This window comes from Cyanistes caeruleus, chromosome 20 (assembly GCF_971803275.1).
Source record: "Cyanistes caeruleus chromosome 20, bCyaCae1.hap1.1, whole genome shotgun sequence".
Lineage (NCBI taxonomy): Eukaryota > Metazoa > Chordata > Aves > Passeriformes > Paridae > Cyanistes > Cyanistes caeruleus.
The window spans coordinates 8,501,623-8,522,483 of NC_141720.1; the positions used below are offsets into that span (position 1 = coordinate 8,501,623).

General features: G+C 41.8%; 1 protein-coding gene across 6 annotated transcripts in view; it reads left to right on the forward strand.

The window, feature by feature from the left end:
• Nucleotides 1-20,861, forward strand: part of DAB2IP (DAB2 interacting protein) — a 186,364-nt gene that overhangs the window by 5,966 nt on the left and 159,537 nt on the right. For 2 of the 6 annotated variants that reach the window (XM_086858334.1, XM_086858337.1), the window contains exons 2-3: nt 2,567-2,668; nt 9,371-9,567. The exons of 2 other annotated variants lie outside the window; for them this stretch is intronic. The gene's annotated coding sequence lies outside the window, so the exon portion shown is untranslated. The remainder of the gene's footprint in view (nt 1-2,566; nt 2,669-9,370; nt 9,568-20,861) is intronic. 2 more of the 6 variants (XM_086858338.1, XM_086858339.1) reach the window with 2 other exon arrangements.

A 20,861-nucleotide genomic window follows, 5' to 3' on the forward strand; every position in this document is an offset into this window, starting at 1 on the left:
CCCTCTGTCCATGGGAAGCCATTCCCCCTTGTCCTGTCCCTCGTGGCACTGCAGCACCCTTTGCACAAGCCCTGTGCCACAGGCTGTGCTAACGAGGCCAACAGTACAATTTATTCATCGTATCAGAAATGGAACATGCTGGTCAGAGATGAAAGCTGTGATTCACTGAGCCTTTATGCTATTTCTGTCTGTGCTTTTATTCACTTGATTTCACTTTCTTAATCAACACAGATCAGTTCACAGCCTTAGAATTCATTATGCACCATCTATTCATCCTCACTTTCTACCAGATCTTTCAGTAGTTCACGGCAGAGACTGATTCTCGCTTAATCAAGTTGGAGTTCAGAAGCCAGTGGCACGTTGTGCTGGCTGTGGTTAATTCCCTCACAATTCCATGGCCATACAAATGACTTCATTAGCAACATAGCATATGCTCGTGTTTAGAATTGGTTGAGATTGAGACATCTTCATCTTTGTCTTCAAATATTGACTGTTAGAGAAAATGAAATAACTAATGTATTTTTACTTGTGCTCTAATGAGTTCAGGAGCTACTTAGACTCTTTTACGCCAAGTATAGATTCAGTCCTGAATTGATGCTTTATATGGAAGAGTAATATGGAAAAAAGCTGAAATTCATTTCCAATTGAAGGAATTCTCTTTCTTTCCACCTCCTCAGGAAACTCAGAGCTACCTGCAGTTTCTTTCTTCTTGATTTGGCTCTTCATCTTTTGTTGAACTATTTCCCATGTTTGCTGCTACTTTCCTTTGGGGAAATACTGTTGCACAAGTAAAATGTGGAATATAATGTAAAGAGCACTGTTTCCAACAGCAGCTACCAGGCAACCCTAAAGTTCAGGATTTTTCATTCTGACACAAGTGTTTGATACTGGAAATGAAATATTTCTGCTTTGGCTCGTTTGATTTGTTCCTTTAAATAGATCGAGTGGAATACACCAGGTGTTTGGAGCTCTAGCACAAAATAAAAGGAGAAATTAATCAGGGTTTAGATAATTTTAAAGATAGTGAGAGTGGTTTAATGGGAGAAAAATTTACTCTCTCCATTGTACAAAACCAAACAGAAACAGGCTGGTGCCAGCAGCTGAACAATGTAAAATAATGACTGGCTTTGTCTCTGTGAGGCTCTTCAAACCAAATGACTGAAATTATCCCAATGACGTTTTCCCAGTTCAAGAGATAAAAATGAATTCATGAGTATTATACATTTCTGGCCTTCATAATTCCACTCTCGCTTCTGGCTGCATTCTCCCCAGAATTTGGGATATCAGTACAGGGTTCTGGAAAGGTAAATTGCTGGCAGAGGGTTTAATTATCACCATGCCAAGCTAGAAGAGATTTTTTTTCCTTCCTTGTAGTGTGGTTGCAGAGAACAGCAGTTGCTGCTCCAAGTGAAATCTCCAACCCCAAAGAGGTCAGCTTTATTCTGCCCATTCTGCAGGTTGTTGAAGGGGAATAGACATGGATTGCAGACATGTTCTATACATTACTGACAAGGCTCTACTAAAAAGAATCACTGATCTTAACATCAAGCTTCTCTCTGAGCAGCTCAGGCTCTCTGTCTCGTGACAAAATGACACTTCCTTAGCATCCAGCTATTCTGTGTTTATTCTGTGTATTTTGGGAATTATATCCACATTATGAATATGGTTAACTACAAGCCCTGACTAAGCTGAAGTTGCTACAGTAATTCCAAATATATCATGTGCAATATTCTACAGTAGAACAGGAGAGTTCCAAGAAACTGTTTGCCCCCCAGGGCCAGCAGTAACATTCTTTGAAAACAAAACAGAAATTATGAAACCATTATGGTCTCTGACTCTCTTTCTCACGTGGTTGACAAAATCTGGTTGGTTGAAAGGTTAGATAAATTTGATGACTCTGTTTAAATTACAAGATACGATGATAAACTTTGAAAGAGAATATTGCTATATTTAGTAAATCTCTCTAGTAAAGCACTGCTTGTAGAAGCTTTTACTCAAGCTTCCTTTAAAGCTGTCAAGACACTCTTTAGTCAGTTACTTTTATTGCTTGTCTCTATGCAGTGTTTGTTGAGCAGTTGATTATCTGATCATAGAACAGTTTCTGGTGTGCTTTGTGAAGGAAATATTTTATTTTTATTTCTACTGCTTCAGCAGGACAATTTCATATTGATGCATCTGTTTTTATTAGTCATAGCTAAAGCAGCTCGAGGGAGCCCCGCAAAGCTATATAGATCCTTTAAAAAACTTTTGTGACAGATATATTGCTTTATGACTCCCCACTGGGCTGATTTTTGCTATTTTCTGAAACTTCTTTAGTAGAAAGCCTTTTTTAGGATTATTACTGTTAATTATTTTCCTTAAAGTAATAAGATGCTATTTTCATTTACAACATGAAAGAAGTTTGGTGTATACATAAAACCTCATAATCTGACTTCAGTGCTATTTTGGTATCTGTTTTTTTGGCTGAACTAGATGAATTAGAAGCAATTATTTTGTGTTATATGCAGTGTGGATGTTCCTGAAAAGTATGTGGGTTTTTGTATAAACTCTCTTTCCTTGCATTTAGCTCAAATCAGTTTCCAAACATTGGACAGGGCCTGGTTTTGGGAAGAAATCTCTGAGGAGCACCACAAGCCAGAAGGGAATTGTGCTGTAATTTCAGTAACAGGTAAGAGTTTCCTGGCAGTCAGTATAGAGGTATGGTTAAAACATTCCAAACGGTAGCATAAAACAAACCCTGACATCCTCTGCTCCCTAAGACCCTGTGATACCTCTTTGGCCTTTGCCTTGTGTGGGTTCTGCTCATGAAGAGTTTCCCTGGGCCCAGTGAATTACCCTGCTGTGTGTCAGATGTGCCCCCGGAGCTGCTGTGAGCGAGGCTCAGACCATGAGGTGATGTGAGCTCCAGGAAATGGATGTGGTTGAGAGGGGCTGGAGAGCCCTCTGGAGCCCTCTGGGTCATCTGTGCCTCACATCCCTGGGACGGGAGATTTTACTCCAGGGATCGTTGCTCTCACTAAGCAGCTGCTGCAATGGGCCCCAGCAGTCGATGGAACTGTTCCACTGGAGCTCACAGAGTGCATTAAATCTGCAAAGTGCTGCTGAATTCTCAGGCTGGCAGTCTGTTATTACACCACACTGCATTTTGACTTTAATGTGCTTCTACCTCCAGGAATGGTGCTGTAATTAACAGTATGGTGGATGTGGTGTATGACCCTCTGAGAGCTCCGTGCTCCCAACACAAGTCCCTTAATTTGCTGATTGCTTGGTCCTTACTGATCCTCCACCTGTTTCTGTTCTGTTTTGCTGCTGTCTCCAGGGAGTGGGCAGTGGTGTGAATGTCTCTCTTCACACAGCAGGTGAAGGTGCATTTCCTTCAATGCCTGCAATTGATTTCCTAAATTACTATTTTTGCTCAATTTATGATAGACTTGAGGTCTCGTTCCTTATTAAGTTGTTGTAGAGCTCCCTGTGATGCTGGTTAGACTGGAATCAACACGGACAATGGGGAAAAACCCACTGCTTGCCTCTCCTTTCATCCATAGGACTGTCTTAATGGCTTGCAAGCTTTCTCAGCTGAAGTCATCTCACATTTGGAAGGGATTTATGTGTTTCTATTTCTTGCTGTATGGATTTGTCCTTTGACTCTTTCATGTACGTTTAAAATACAATGGAAGTGCTTGAACAGTCTGTCCACAGAGATGCCAGTTACACTGAAGTAATTAAAGTCATGCCAGTGTTTCCACTATAAAATGCATTTCTCCAAGTTTTATTACTTGGCTTCAGTAGTTTGTTCTTGTAAACAAGATGTACATTCAGACAAATTGTTTTGAAATGTGTTTTAAATGTCCCTTTGCAAATTTTTTGAGCTGTAACACAACTGGGGAGAGACCTGAGCACTTGGCGGAGTTTTTGCTTTCATAAATCACAGAGAAATGTATTATTTTTCCTAGTGAAATGGTGCAACTTGTACCTAATGAGCCTCACTGCTGGTGGGGACATTAAGCTTAGCATTTGCTTCTACTGTGATTTCGGGGAAACATAAAAATGAGAAACCATTACTGTTATGCACAGATTAAAAATTCTACCTAGGCCTAGGTAGCTATGGGGCATGACTGAATGTTTCTATTTTTTTTTCCCCCTTAATTTACAACAACAAAAAAACCTTTACAAGACTTTATGGCACTAGAGAAGTTACAAAGGCTTGAAGGAGAAAAATAATGTCAGTAGGTTAGATGTTAAAGACTATAATGCTAATGATAAATATAGCCCAATTAAAGTGAGCCACAAACTTTTCCAGCAGGTTCTATCCTGCTTTAATGGCTGGGATTTACTGCCAGCAAACTCCATCTCCTTGAGACTGATATAAATAGAGACATAAAATGTCAAGCTTGACAAGTAGCATTTCATATCAGGTGCTGTCTTGCTCATTGTGTTCTCCAGTCACTGATTGTCCTTTAATACCAAATTGTAAACCCACCTTTTCAATCAGCTTCAAGCCAAATGTTCTCTATTATAGTGTAACAACCTCTGCAGTAAAAAAGATTTTGGCTCTGCTGAGCAAAGAATTTGCCCTGTGCATAACATACCCCATCTCTGGATTTCCATGTTGATTTTAAATATTATTTGTCATTATGGAGATTTCTTCCCATTTCTATTGCTCTTGGGTGCAATCATAACTTTTTGGTAATGAGAAATAATTTTCTTGCTTGCAATTAAAAAAGAATAGAAATAAGATCTATGTCAGTGCATAGTTTAAATCTGTCTTAAAATTCTAGTGTAATTTAATGTGTGCTTACAAGAATTGGAGTTTGAAGAAGAGGGAAATTCTTCAGCCTGTGTAAATACCCATAAGAGTTTGGGATCATCAGAACTCTGTAAGGGGAAACTTCCCAGTCTTTACACTATGGAAAACATAGAGAGAAATTCCATTGAAAAAATTTAATAAATTCAAATACTTATGTGTTCAAATTATTGTACAAACCAAGAAGAGGCTGTGATCTTCTCTTGGATATTGGAAGTAAAAGGGAGAAACCCCTTAACAATAGGACAAATACGCTGTTCCTCTGGGGAGTGAGAAAATGCATAAATGAAGGGAACCCAAGGCAGGCATAATGCAATACCTGACATGGTTGAAAGGACAAAGAGAAGGTTCTAGAAGCAGGAGGTAAGAATGGAAGAGCAGAATATTTGCACTGCAGTAGGACTGGGTGACTCAGTTGCTGTGGAAGGTTTGTCAGTGGGAGTGCAGTGGAACAGAAGGTCAGGGCATGATCCAGAAACTGCAGAGTAGAGTAAGGTGAGGAAGATGCAAAACCTGGCTCTTCCAGGGGAAACACTCAACATAATTACCATCCCAATTTGTATTACATAACTTCAGAGGATGAGGTCTGCATTTAATTTATGAATGGGATACAATCTGGAAGGATTTGGATGTCTTCTTCCTTCAGTCACTCACGCTGAATATGTAAGTGTGTGCTCACAGTGCCCTGTACCCTCAGCTGAAATGACTGCTGGTTGGTAAAAATAAATTCAAGGACAAGCAGTTGTCTTCAGTTAAAAATACAAGCAAGAAAGGGGTACAGCTGTACTGGGATAGCATGTGGACTGCCATGGCCTTGATACCTTGTTCATGATGTTACAAAGCTTCGTTTTAAGAAATTACTCAAATACTCCTTTTTTTTTTTTTTTTTTTCTTGAGCTTATTCTTATATACAGGCTTTGAATGGGAACATTTCCTGAGTGCTAAATTCTATTTTGCCTTTGTATCTTCTGTCTCCATCTCTGCCATCTATCTCATAAAATGTTCATTATGTTGAGCCCAAAGTGACTGAGCTGAACTTTCATGGGATGATTTGAGCTCCACAACAAAGCCCAAGATCCAGGCACTTGCCTGAGCTCATAACTCTCAGCAAACAGTTGTAACCTCTGAGGATCTGTAGTGCTCCTCCGAGTTTGCAAAGTGCTTTGAGACTTGTGGATATAAAACATTGTGTAGATGTATTGTTTATCTGCTTTGTAAATATTGATGCTCATAACTACATTGGTATTTTTAGAATTAGGCCGTGGTGAATCAAAATGGTAATTTAGCAGTACCTGGGGCTGCAGTTTGTGCTTCCTTTGGGGTACAAGCAGAAGAGGCTCTAAAGATACTTCAACCTGATCCTGTATATTTGTTTGTTTTGTTTCATCCTTACCCTCCCTTCATCTTGGGAATTAGGACAGTGAAGTGCATTTCCATGTTTCCTGTAATTTGCCTAAAATCTACACATGATGTCAATGTTTGGAACTAATGAAATAGAGTGGTAGGAAGTTCCTCATATGATTCTGTGCTTCTTTTTATTGCCTCCTGTTCAGACAGGGTCAGCTCTGAGGTCAAATCAGGTTTCTCGAGGCTCTGTTTTGTCTGGTATTGAAATCGACCCGTTTCGGAATGCTCAGGGGACAGAGTATGGGGGAAAATGAAGATTTAAATGTGATTTATTTCTCGCTGTGGTGTTTCTGTTCCAGAAGGGATCTTCCCGAATCCCCCACAAGAGGGAGTTTCAGACTTTGCTATGGGGGAACAAAGGCGGCACCAAAATGCGCGACGAGTGCTGCCCTAACTGTTTTCTTCAGATAATCCCAGTTAAAAGGTCTTAATGCACCCATATCCATTGCCCCAAATCCCAGGCTGAGGCCGGCAGAGTTGTTCCTATCGGTGCTGTACTTCAGCTGTGGGGTCTTTCAGGAAGGGGTGTTTCCTTGTGTCTCCATGGCCCGTATTTAGGCAGACTGTTGTTACTGAATTGTGCTTGTTGTTGGTCATCTGTGCAGTGAAGGTGATGGCTCTTCCTGCTGTGCAGCTGAGGAGCCTTTGGAACACTCGTAGGTGCCATTCTGTCATCCCAGGTTTGCTCTGTAGCCACTTTCAGGGAACACAGTGTGAGAGGAAAGGCCTCTTGGGGAGAGCATTGGTGTGCAGGGCTGAGGACCCTCACCCAGCATGGGCACTGCTGAACTTTCACTCTCGAGGCAGATGCAGCCCCCAGCTGTTGGTCAGATCTGTTTTCCACCCTCTGGCCAGAGGGAATCAGTCCCGAGGCTTAGCTCAGTCAGGGGGAGACACGGGAATGAATATCAGATGGGTTTGTGGCCTTGAACTGACAAGCCAAGTAAATGATGCTGATTGATACTGAAAGGCTCAGCTGTGAGGAAGCCAGAGATGGGTTTGCTCTTCACCCTTTAACTGAAACTGTTCCCCACTTCTGGGTGCTTCCAGTGTGCTCAGGAAGGTCGGAAATGTAAGGGCAGACTTTGGAAGTTATTCTGAGCAATTGACTATGAAAACAGGGCTGTTATTTATTCTCCTGCTAAAATTATTTGTGCAGAGAGCGAGACAGGGCACAGTTGTATCATGCCAGCCACCTTTGCTAGTTCTCCACTGCAAATTAAAGTAAAAAAACCTAGAGTAACTTTAGTTTAAGTGAATTTGAAAAACCTCTCCTCAGGATGAAAATAAGGAATAAAAGCAGAAGTCTGTCTCTACAGATCTTCTCAGAAGCACCAGAACCAAAAAGGGGCCTGTATTAGTGAAAGCTAACTGCTTTTAGTCTATTGTAAGGCTGCACTCCTATGAAAAACCTTCTGGCTGAATGATACATTCACTTATGTTTAACCAGAAAATCCATTAGAGGCACAGAATAGATCTTCATTTCAGACTGGGTGAAAGGAAACCAAAGCTGAAACACCAAGAATATGTGGCAGAAGTCTAAAAAAAGCTAAGTTAAAGGAAGCAAATTAAGGAATTCAAAGAAGTATGAAATGATTCAAAGGCCAAAGGAAGGCTGTCATGAAAATAGAATATTTCTGATGACCCATACATTGTTCTGCAATCCATATTCAAATTATCAAAGTTTTGGGAACACCACCCAGTGGTTAGCTGGGACCTGTATAAGTTCTCCTGCATTCTTTTCCAGGGAGAAAATGCTGCCTTCTTGGGCACAAACGGGGAACAGCTCTTTCTAAAGGCCTTTCTCCAGTTCCTGTCTGGAATTCCTGCATCATGAAGGGGGACTTGTGTCCTTAATACCACGAGTAGGCTGCACCATTTGCTACAAGGAGTAGCTGTGAGCTCAGGAAGGTCTCTGTAATAAACACTTCCATCTTCATATGGAGACAAACATAATTACTTTCAGTTTAAGTGCCCTTCCTACTTAAACGACTCACTTCATGTTGATTTAGGAGAATGGGTCTTACATATCAAATGCAAATGATACTCAAGTGTCATCTCAATCCTTGAGATCAAAATCATATTTCTCTTGGGTGAAAATGAATGAGGTTTATTACAGGTTAACTCTCACTATTGCTGCTTTTGTATTATTATGAGGTTCTGCTCTGTGGGAAGGAATTGGATCCTCCTCTAAAGCTGTGCTCCATGTGTTCATGCAGTGGTTTGTGGGCATGATGGAAGGGTATGGCCCACCTGAAACCTTTACTTCTCTGCTTTGGTTTCATTCAACAGCACAACATCTTCTACTTTGTCCATCCTCACATTTTTTATAGAGGCAAATAACTTCCCATGTTTATTTGTAATACATCTATCAACTAAAATAAATGCTCTAACTACATTTTAGAAATTCTCATTTTAAAATATGAGGCATAAGGTCCTGTGAGTTTAGAGAAAAGCCAGCATAGATTCTGTGATAAATCAGTTTGTGAGATTTGTCTAAAACCTTCTATAACTCTGCAGTCAGTGCAACTTGACATCTTTTCTCTTTGTAAAAGAGAATGCTCAAATCCATTAGTTAATTCAAGCTGAATAAACTCTGTGGTGTGCCAAATACTATAAAAGGGAATATTGAATTGTTCCTTGGAAAGGCCCCTAGGATCTGTCATGTCCATTCAATATTTTTTTACTAAGATGCAGATATGCTCCTGTGTCTTTATGAACCATCATAATGTGAGGTTTGTTCCGTATGACCAAGTAAGAATATGAGCCTGCTGCTTGCTCAGCTGACAGCACTTGGTGAATCCAGTGATTGTGTTGTGAACTGCAAAGTCCTGAGTTCAGGTTCAGTCTGCTGGTGACACAGTTCTGTGTGTGGGTTTGGGTTTGTGACCTCCTACTGCAGCAGTTCAGAGCAATCCATTACCCTTGGAGTTATTCATGGCACTGCCACTCCAGCTCAGTCATGTGGCATTTCAGAATTTAGCCCAGCTAAAGGGCCTGGAGTGAAAGCAGATATGGGAGTGCAGGAGTGTGCCTGGGACCCTGGGGTGCTGAGAGTATGGGAGGTGTGCCTGGGATCCTGGGGTGCTGAGAGGCCTCCAGAGGTGAATATTCACATTTATCTAACTGATAAGGCCCTATCATGCTATCTGTTTGTAGAACCAATCCATCTTGGCTTGCTGCCTCTCCTTTTGCCCATATTCTGCTCAGCCTGAGTGAGGGCACAAGACAAGGAACAACAAGCAGTGGGTGTCTCTGAGGCACTGGCACATCCCTGGCCTCAGCTGTTCCACTGGGAGGGAAGAGTTGCTCTCCAGCCTATCATTGGTAAGCACAGCTGCAGAGACACTTCACAGGTATGATTTCTCCATATTTAATTTATGCTGCCTGTATTCAGATAGTGAAAGATCATCCAGGGAGACCTTTTTGCCATTGGAATAGCAATGGCTTTTCTTTCCAGCCTTCTTTGTGCTTTTGGAAACTTCATGCTATTTTCTGTGACTGTGTGCTACCTTTATATAACCCAGGTAATATTTCACAAGCATTTCTATGGACAATGGTGCTGTCAAGGACTGTGGTGCTGCTTCTCACATTATATTGCTAAGCAACATACAATGCAGCAGCATGATACTTTCTGCAGCTGGTAAAGAGTCAAGCTCCAATATTCAGAAAAATTATTCTGATCTACTTTTCTGTTGCACAAGAATCCACTCATTTCAGCACATAAAGATTTGTATAGTTAGTAACAAAATTATACAAAAGTTAGAAATTTTTGAGTTTTTTTTTTTTAAATTTCAAGAGTTAAATATATATATATTAATACTTTTTCCTAATTACCCCCAGAGAAGTTGGTCTTAGCTATTTTGAGGTTTTGTGGCTTTTGCTGACTTGCTTTTATCAAAGTACCAGGTAAGTAAAATGCTTCAACTTTGAAGCAGGTTTGTTTGCTTACCTGCTTAAAATTACAGATGCGCTGGAGTACCTCACTCAGCATGGACCAGCTTGAGGGCAGAGAGAAGATGTCAAATCTCTGTTCAGATCAACGCAGATATTTCATAACATCTACCTGAAATATAGACTAAAGTATTTGAAAAGGTGGAATCTCAGTTCTCTCATGTATTCCAAACTCCTCTGTTTAAAGCCAAGTTAATGATGAATTTGAAAAGAACTGATCACTCTGTAAATTCACATCTGACATTTCATAGTGGAGATCATTTTTGTCAGCTGATCTCATCTCTATAGAAACAGATGCATATTTTTGTTTATATTGATATTTTAAATAATTCAATAGGACCATCACTCACAATGTGAACCTCCTTTGAAGGGGTCTCTCTAAAGTATTTCAGTAGACCCTGAGAGGATATTTGTGGCATTTGGAGATTTAATGAACCCTTTCCTGTGAGTTGTTTACCAATGGCTTTCAGCAGCCATTCCACTTGTTGGCCCTGGGTAAGCAAAACTCTCATGTCATTGCTATCAAGGGCTGTTTCAGCATTTTACTCTCAGCATTAGCCACTGTGATAGGGATCAAAGGAGACTTTGTATTATTCATCCTCTGTCTTAAAGGCTTGGAGCATGAGGTCAAAATCAGAGTTATTGTCAGTAATGAAATCATGAACTGTGCAATATTGAGCAAGGCAGGATTGGCAAAACCAGCGATGTGGAACAGAAATGATTTAGGTGCTTCCAGGAGGGACTGCTGGGAACAGCTGGGCTGATGTAGTGGGAGGGAAGGATTTGGGACTATGAGAAGCTGTTTCTCAAGGAAAAGCTTGATCCCCACGGAGGTGGTCTCCCCTGGCTGGGTGTGGGATGTGTGGGTGAGGATGCTGCTCCTCCAATAGCCAGAACGGTGCCAGCACCTCTCCTTTCTGCAGGTGCCAGTGTGCCTACTGTGCTGGGACTGCCTGGGAGGGAGGCAAGGCCTGTGTCTGGGAAACTTGCTTCTTCCCCATGGATCTTTGTTTCCACATCCATTTTTTAATTCTAAAAAGAATTGCGGGGAGCTGTATACCTCTGGAGGGGTATTTAGCTCTCCAAGTGGCATATGGAAGAAAATACAGGCTTTGAGGATAATAACAGTGGGTAGAGGGTGAGGCAGAGCAACTCAGTGTGTGAGAAATGGTCTTCACTGGAACAAGAGCACAGTAAACAGATTGGCTGATAATGCTGAATACCAGGCAATTTCCTTTTAAATTAGCAGATGGGAGGGAAAGGAATATAAAAGGAAGTAAGAGAAAAAAAGAAGCTAGTGATGAATGTTGAACGGGAACAAAATGTTGCCAAGACATCACGAGAGAATGAAGAATTGATGGAGAAAGGGAAATTAAATTGGTGCTTGATATGGGAGCTCAAAGAGCTTTGAAGCCCTGGCTCCAGTGTCTGAGGAGTGCTTTATAGGATCCTGGGACAGATGTGTTTTACTGACATGCCCCTTGTGGCTGCAGAATTGGACATGGGGAGGGTTTTGTGCTGATGATAAAAACCTGCAGCAAAAGAGAAGCCCAAGAGGGGATCTCATAGTCTGTGCAGCCTGAAAGGCATTTCTGAGCATCAGGCAAAGCCAGTTTCATCTGACACTAAAATTATTCTATCAAGTGATGGGAACTGATTATAGAAATTTGTTGTATCTCCTTGTCAGAATAAGAAGGCAAATGAGGACACAGCTAAATCAGATAAAGGTAGGCTGCCAAAAAGGAGAGGGGGAAAAAGTACTTTTTAATTCTTCCAACCATTCTAATAATTTCAGTTAGAAAAAAGCTGGAAGATTGGAGAGTCTGGGGATGCTAATATTGCCCAGGGAGAGGTGGACACACACATCTGAACAGTCAACAGCATCTACAGCTGAGTCTAAAACAGTTACACACTGCAGCAAGTCAGACTTGATAGAGAAAGTAAGTTAATGAAAAGATGAAGAAGCTGTATGCACCGTACTGGAGTTTCTGAAGGAGATGAGATATACAGGAAGATCAGTTATAAAACCCAGCATGTTCCAGCAGGAAATGGGGTCTGGAATGAGTGGGTAAAGTAAAGCAGAGACAGAATGACTGAACGTGGAAATCCAACTGTATCAATCACCTGCATACACAGAGAGAGGAACTTGTATATTTAATTTGGGTTTAAGTAGGCTAAAATGTTTTTCTTTAATTTCTTTTCTCTGTAGCTGTATTGCCTAAAATGCTGTAAGTAAATGTTAATTCGATATGACCTGTATCTGTGCTAAGAAGTATTTCAGGGTAAATGGGAGAAGCATGAGGGCTGACCTGTGGTGGAAGGATGATTCAGGAGGATGGGATTCCTGAATAACTTGTTCTGGATTCCCAAAATACCTGTAGGAAAGACAAAAGATAAGCCTCACTTATGGACTAATTGGAGAAGTGTCATAGGAGTCAGGAAAGGAAGTGTAGGGTAGGTGACTGATTAGTCAGGATTTTTTGTTCATCAGCGTAATGAATAGCAGGTCTGAAACTCCCAAGGATGCCAAGATGAGCATTTCTTTTCTGTCTTTTCACCTTATGTTTCCTCTTCCTGTTGATTTCAGTGAAGTTTCACATTTTCTAGCCAAGGCTGAAATGAGATTTGCTGGAAGTACTTCACACCCACACCAATATCTCAACAATTCTATGGAAACTGGGTTAAAACTGGTTTCTCTGTCAGGTATTTCGATCTGTTTCTGAGGGCTTGGCTCAGGCAGAGCTAATTGAGTAAGAACAGAGACTGTGTTCTCATACTTTTATTCTGCCTAAAGCAAGGGAGAATATTGAAAAAGTGAATGTGAAACCAGAAGTTACTGGACAACAAAAAGGAAGACTGACAGTAATATCCCAAAAAGAGACATTATAAGCTTTTTTTTTTTTTTTTTACCAGAAACAGATTAGAAACCCTAAGAAAGAATAAGCCATCATTTATCTTGGGTTTCACTTTCCAAGTGACAGCAACAAACAAAAGTTAGCTCCAAACCTTTTTGCTATGGGAGTTTCACATAATGCAGGAGCCCATATGGAGTAATTTAGCCTCAAAAAGCCAGTGAAATGAAGAGGCTGCTTGATCTGCAGGAACAACCATTTGCTGAATCTCTAAACTGAAAGGGAGAGAAGGAGAGAAGGACAAGAAATAATAAATGAAGGAAAAGAAGGAGCAGGCTCTGAGCAGACAAACTGACAGCCTTTGAGGGCTCACTCTATGTTTCAATGCAGCAGCTTTGTTTACATGCCTAAGCACTATCTGGAATTTTTTCTTCTAAGTTCCATGTATTTCTGGAGAGAACTTGCAAATGGAAAGGAGTCCAGCATTTCTATACTGTAACTATGGATGTGTGGGAATAATCTACTGCTCTGTGGACATTGAGATTTCAGAAGATCTGGATGTCAGTTTTCCACCACATTTACACTGAGTATGACACTGGTCATACCTGGAAGAGGGAAGAAAAGATGATATTCAATATACAAAAATATTTATAAATGCTTCACCAAGGCTGCTTTTCCAGCAGACACTGTTAAGGATTTAGCAGTTTGTTTGGATTATATTTCTTTTAGCCTGGACCTTACAGAAACATCAGGTGGAATTTCTGTCCATGTTTCAAGAGTCTGCATGTGATTTTCCCCATGCTGCTGTGCAGTAAGATCCCTTCAGAGCTCCATTCACTATGAATTTAGCTTGGTGCAAGAAAGAAGGATAAGTAAATTTCAATGTAGTCTACACTTGTAAGATACTGACCCAACATTTGGGTATCCTCAGGATCCTGGTTAAGTATCCAGATGTTTATATGGGTATTTCCCTGAATTGCACTTTCTCTGGGTACTTTCATCACAGTTTTTATTAATGATACATTGATTTATTAATGATACTCCTGTTGATGTTGTATCTCCCTTCCACAACATGGCAGAGAAGAGAAATGCACTCTCCAAGGCTGTGCATCCGCTGAGGCAACACACACTGATCCCTGGGCATCCGGAACGTGAGCAAAGCTTTGCAGAGTTTTTCAAAAGAGCTGAGAAAACAGCAAATGCTCCTTGTTCCTGTTTCTAGGAGACAACTGCAGGAACATAGTGAGGAATCTGTAGAGTCAGCCCAGATGGAATCTTAGCAGACAGCTTGGTAAATTGGGCACAGAACTCTGGGTGTTGCAGACCTTTTGTTATTTCTGCCCAGGAGTCAATTTAGTTTTATTTTCCTCCATTAAATTTCCAGTAGGGTTTTACTAAAGAAGCCCAAAGACACTTTCCGCAGTCTGAAGTTTACAGTAGGAGGTGATATTATATTCTAGTGACCCTGAAAGGATGTCTGGATGTTATTATCAATTTTTGGGGTCTTTAAAATATTGACTACATTTTATTGTTGGCATTTTTCACAGTAGAGTATTTAATGTGTGCTCCTTTCATAGCAGTACTTGTATTTTCTATAATTACTATGGACTGTAATTCTGAAGCATTTTGTTGTTTTCTTTTCTTTAGAACTTTGTTTGTTAATGATTACAAGATTTAGTAGTTTGTGGCAGAGATTTAAATAGAGATAAAAGGCTCAGTCTGTTCAGCAAAAGGCTTCTGAAGGCAAAGGGGGTTCAGGAAGTGCTGTATTTTGGGCACAGAACTGCTCTTCCACCAGAGAACATTCTGATACACCAAACTCCTAATGGTTCACAGCACAGAAAGCACTGAGGGAAGGTGTGACAGGAGCCAGTCCTTGCACTGATATCCTGGGGAATGTCTTTCACATTGGCTCTTTCTCCAACACTGATCTTGCAGCTTTTCACACTCTATTTAATCATTACACTTTTTTTTGCACATGTTTTTTCTCTGTGGTGGAGCTTTGCTGAGTTCTGGATGAAAAGTTGCCACCTCAGATGTGTGATTAGAGCATCACCTTCTTCTGAAAATTAAGATAAAAGCCTGCTGACTTAATAGCAGGAGTGTTTGCACAGATAGAATCTTCATAGCTGGGGCTGCTCTGCAACTGAAGATCCCAGTAATATTTGACTTGTCTAAATGAAATGGTTAAACCAGGAAGATTCTCTTGGGGAGATTCTTCCCCCCAGTATGAAGTAACCAAGGCTGCATCATTTCCATTTGTGCCTGTGACATATTCAGGCACATTTCTAAGAGCTGTAGTTCAGCTCAAGCAGAAAAGCAGCACAAAAGGGCTTTGGCATGAACTTTTGGAGTCGGATGATCCCTACACTTGCTGTCCAGGGCAAGATAAGCTGCATCTCAATGGGAACAGCCCCAGCCATGAGCAGTGACTTTGAAAATGTGCCAGGTAAAGCCAAAGAAACTGAAGCTGGTTACTGGGTATAAATTGTTATTCAGCCCTCACAAAAGAGGAGGCTTTGACAACACCCCCGGTAACCTTGGCAAAGGGTTTTGTTAAGCAGGTCTGTGCCTCGCTGGCTTTTCAACCCGCAGGCATTGACTGCTCCCTCCTACATGGGAATTTGTGTTCTGGGAAGGGCTGGGTGGTGGCAGCAGCTGGGGCATCACGCTGGGCCTTTGCTCCGCTCCCAACAGCCGCCTCCAGCCGCCGCCAAGGAGAGGAGCCTGCTCTGGTCCCAGGGAAATGCAGCTGAAACTGCCCTCACTTCTCCCTGCAGAGAGCCAGCCCCAATGGCTCTGAGGTGTTCTTGTTGAATCACACAGTCCTGGAGTCATTGAGAGTGGAAAAGACCTTTCACTTCAACAAGTCCAGCTTGGGTTTCTCCCACAGTGTGACACCACTGAGGATAATGAGTTAGCTGCTGGATGAATGGAATATTATTTTGAAGGATGGAGTGTTGTTCTCACAATGTCTTTTGGCTGCACTTATTCATAAATATTTCTACTTACTTTTTTCTATAGATCTTTAGGCACCTGGTAGAACAGAAAACAGGCCTTTTATAGACTGCTGGCTGTGTTCTATTGCTGTTATACATGAAGTGGGGAAACCTGGTCCAAACAGACCTACAAAAGAAACCCTTTGCCCTGAAATAAATCCAAGACCAGTTATATCACCACATTCACGCTGCAAACTTAGACTGTATTGCTTAATCTGGAAATAAACAATTACTTCATGATAAAGATTCAGTGCTGATCTGTGTGGCTGATAAAAGAGAGATGAGGTGATTTGCCCCAAGCTTTACAGCAAACCAGAAGCAAGGGTCATCTTTCTTGTTTACAATTTCATGTTTTGGTGTAAAATAAATGCCAATGTGAGTGATGATTCCATCTGTTAGGAAAAGACATAGGAGTTAGGAAGTAGCAGCTCCCAATTCCTCCAGTGTAAAGTCTGACATATTGAACACGACTGGAGCTTGGGACATAAAAGATGCTGAAGCAAACATGATGCAGCCATTAGGCAATTAGATAGAGGTTCTTTTTCTGTCTCCAAACCATCTACTGAGGGGAATGCAGAGATGCTGTGATTAGACATCAACAGAAGACATTTAATTTCCATTTCCATCCAACAATTTCTAAATTCCTTCCTTGAAGAGTCAGCTTTCCAAAACTCTCCATTTTGTGATCCACTTAACCTCATGGGTATTGCAGAGAACATGCTCGCTGGACTTCTCTTTCCATGCTCATTAGTTCAGTGTGCTTGGCTCATTTCCTAGGATTTGGTCTAGCACAGCCTCTGACCATCCAGCCATTTGTCTGAAAATCATTCCCCTCTTCCCTTCTGCAGTTTTCCTTTCAGTGCCTGAGCAATTAAAATCCCGAGTGATCAAAGCCCTGGTCTTCCAACTGTCTCTTGTTTTTCACAATCATGGCATGAGCTCCCTTGCCTCACTGCATGAGCTGAGCTCAAACAAAGAAGGTATGACAATTGCTCAATTGTTAGGAATTGTGAAGAGTCTTAGCCAAAATATTGACATCATTCTGACTTACACATTAAGAATTAATTTTTGCTAGGTCTGTAACTAGAGATTAGCAAATCATTTGGATGTCATTAAAACCAAATTGATTGTCACAAAAAATCATTGGGGTCTAAATAACTATTGCTTTTCCCTTTCCTATCTTGATTTCTTGATCCTAGCTATTCTGTAGCATTCCTGGATTATTACTGACTCTCCACAAGGAAAGATTTCACAGGTGTTTATTCTTTTCTGGCTCTAAATTGTCTGTGTTACGTATATGCAGCATCTCTTTCATGGCAGAATACAAATTGTTTCTCTGTTTATAATTTGTCTTGACTCAGATGTTCCTTGCAGAACTATGGGTTCCTTTATGTCGACAGTCCTGATTCTCCAGGCATTTTTAGTCCCTTGTGATCAAGGAGTCAGTGAGTCACAGGCTGTGTTTGTATATTCCCACATCCTGAGGTACAGAGCAGGCCTGCTTAGGCCTCCTCACCCCAAAGGGTCTCCAAATCCCTTCCATAGCCATTTCTGACAGCCTGGAGGGCTGCAATGTGTTGCTCAGAAGTTAAGACACCTTTTTCCATCAGCCACTGACTGATCCTGGCCCGTGGACATGACCCAGAGCAGGTGGAGCACTGATGACAGGCTGTGCCATGTGCCTGCAGTCACCGAGTAGGTGTTTTTGTGGGGAAGGTGGAAAGAGGGAGGTTTTTTTGTTTTGTCAGCGAGTGGGAGAAGTATTGAAGTTGTAAAGAACATCGGGAGCGTAGGGTGCGAGGGGGGAGAATAGAGGGTTTGCAGCACTGTAATTTCCCCCAGGGCAGAGATCTCAGAACAGTATTTAACAGGAGCTATAGACTGTGCAATACTTAAAACAAATAGATGGAAATGAGTCTTTCTTCTATTAATATGGCCTAGCCCTCAGGAACAGTGCTAAAATGGGTTTGCAAGGCACAATTACCGCAGAGTCCTGTCAGGCTGCTGTTAATTCCTCCAGGCAGAGCTCCGTGTTTTGCTGCCTTCAGCCAGCCATTCATTTGTCCGCCCACAGCCCGGAGCCCCCGGCGGCAGCGGGCAGCTCCAGAGCCGCTTCCCTGGCCCTGGGGAGGGGGAGCTGCTGGGGCAGGAGTGTTACCCAGGCCCGAAATAGCAGCCCCTGCCTGCCTCGGTGCTCTGGTACCAGCCACGGCAACCCCAAAATGCACCCAGGCTGCTCTAGGTGTTTAGAGCGATTCTTGCCTTGGATTCTGTGAAAAGCGTTCTTTTGAAACAAGGTATGTTTTAATACCTTAGCTGGAGTGTGGAGGAAAGAGTTTGAATTGTGGTTTCAAGGTGAAATTGATCCTGAAAGCTAGATTCGAAGAATTATTTCAGGATTGTTGTAACAGCAATATGAATTCACCTTTCGGAGGCACAGCTTGGTTTAGAGTTGCACTTTGATATATTTTTCTGTTATTTTGTGGATGTGTCTTCAGAGAAAATGAAATTTTTATTCTTCAGCCAGGTGGTGGAGTCTTCTTCCTCAGCCCTTGCACTGTATCATTTATCCAAGAAGTTCAAAGCATGTAGAGCTGGGAGGTTTCAGCTCCCTTCCTGTGAGATAAGATAAATTTCAATGTCACTATCACAGAAGATTGAGGCACAGGGAGCAGTTGTGAATTACGAGAGGTCTCAAGGAGGTAGTGGCAGACCAAGGAGCAGAGTGAAGGTGACCTGATTTGCAGTGCTGTGATCTGGCTGTCAGCTGATACAGGCTCTGTGGAGAGACTCTGGTGTCATTTACCATCCGAGTCCAGCCAAGCTGGGGCTCGTCCTTCAGCTCCTTTGCAGGAGCTTTTCCAACACCAGCCTAGCAGCAGCCTGGCTTGGCAGAGCAGGGAAATGCAGGACAAGGTCCCCAGCCAAAGGCTGCTGCTGCAGCAAGTTCCAAGTGCCCGGCGCAGAGTCCCGGAGCTGCCTCCCAGTCAGGCACGGGCTGGGCTATTCATTCTGCAAACAGCCTCCTTCCTCTCCATGCCAGCCCGAGGGACACGGGGGAATGGCAGAGTTTATTATAAACTGAGTGAAGGAACAGACTATTGCTGGAGGAGATCCAGGGTTATAAAAGATTGGAGCGGGGAGGGGGGAGGAGGAGGGAACAGGACATAATTTGTGTTTGTGCGTGAGGGGGTGCAGACTGCTGGCTTCAGCGAGACATTCCCCAAACCCTCAGGACCTCTGCCTGGTTTTGGTGGGATTTTGTGCAGTGCATCCAGTACTGTGTCAAAGCCCACTTACTTTTTATTGTATCAATCATCCTCTTTATGCAGCACCACGACTCGGAGAACGCTTGCAGGTCCTGTTCTGAATGAGCAGCGCTCGCTGCCAGCTCAGCCTAGTTACTGCTGTAACTTAGTCTGGGGGATGGGAGAAAAAGGTTGCTGCTACTTTAAATATAATGCATTAAGAGGATGCTGGAAAAAGGCCTGCATGCTGTAATACCCAGCCATCGAGTTGGAAAAGGAGCCAGATGTAATACAAAAGAAGAAACACAGCCTCTTATGGATGCTGCACTAATTCATAAATCAGGTGAATCAGCTTAGGCAACTGCTGTGTTTTTATGCCTCTGCTGCATGGAGAACTGCATGTTGGATGCTTTTATTTGAAGTAATGGAACCAGATAATCCTTTGGACCAGGACAACTCCAATGGTAAGAAGTAGAAAACATAGAAGAGAGAGCGAAAAAAAGGGATAATGAGAGTGTCTGAGTTACCCATCCTGCTAAAGGCACAGGGGTAGGCATGTGTTTGTATGTCTTCTGCATGGATAAGTGGAACTGAATGTGGGAATGTGCTTCACAAGAGCTTAGAAATCCCTCTGTTTACAGGCTCTGGAGACAAACATGTAGTAGACTGATACATTGAGATATTTATTCTACTGGAAGGAGCAGGAAGCAGGCAGAATTAACCTGAGCAGTCTGTGCAGAGGGAAGAGGGACCTGTGCATTCCACCTTATTCAGTTTGGGGGGCTTTTTGCCACTAAGAAAAGAATGGAACTTTGTGCCGTATGTGCTGTCAGATGTAGCATTTGGGAACAGATTCTTTATCTGTGGAAAGCTTTCCTCCAGGCAGATGCATGAGTAATTTACTTAGGAAGATATATTTAGCCAAGGACCACATAAACTCACCCTGGAATTAAAGTCCATGGTTAAAAATGCAGCTATTCCATGGATTTATAGCATTCCACATGCTGATGTTCTGCTATCCAGTCTATTGGAAAGCACACAAAAAAGCATAAATTGAGGGGAAAAGTTGTTTGCAAGTCTTATTTCTCTGTTAGTAGAGAGAATTGGCTGCATTGAGGATAACAAAGTATTCATGTTTATGAAAACAATTTCAGATGGTGATTTTTGGAATAAATTGATTCTCAACTGTTTAATATGCATTTGGTATATTCTGAATACAGCTTGAAATCCACTAAATATTCCACTTCCTACATAAATATTGTTCAGGAAGTAGTTATGGATTTCCCACAGCATATTCTCTGCTGATAAACAGAGCTTCAAGTCTGACTCAACTGCAGTGTTAATATCACAGAGACCTAAAACTGTGTGGAAAGAATGTGGTTAAGGGAATGAAGTAACATTTAAACTATGTGAACAGTTGACTGGGCAGATATAAGTGGGCAGCACTGCTTTACTTGGGGCTCTATGCCCTGCTGAAATCAAACTTAATCAAGGACAGATTTCAGTGGTGTTTCAGATGATAATATTTGCATGAAAATATTAACAGGGGAATCTCATACTTCTTATTTCTCTTTTCCACTCTATTTCATATGTAGTT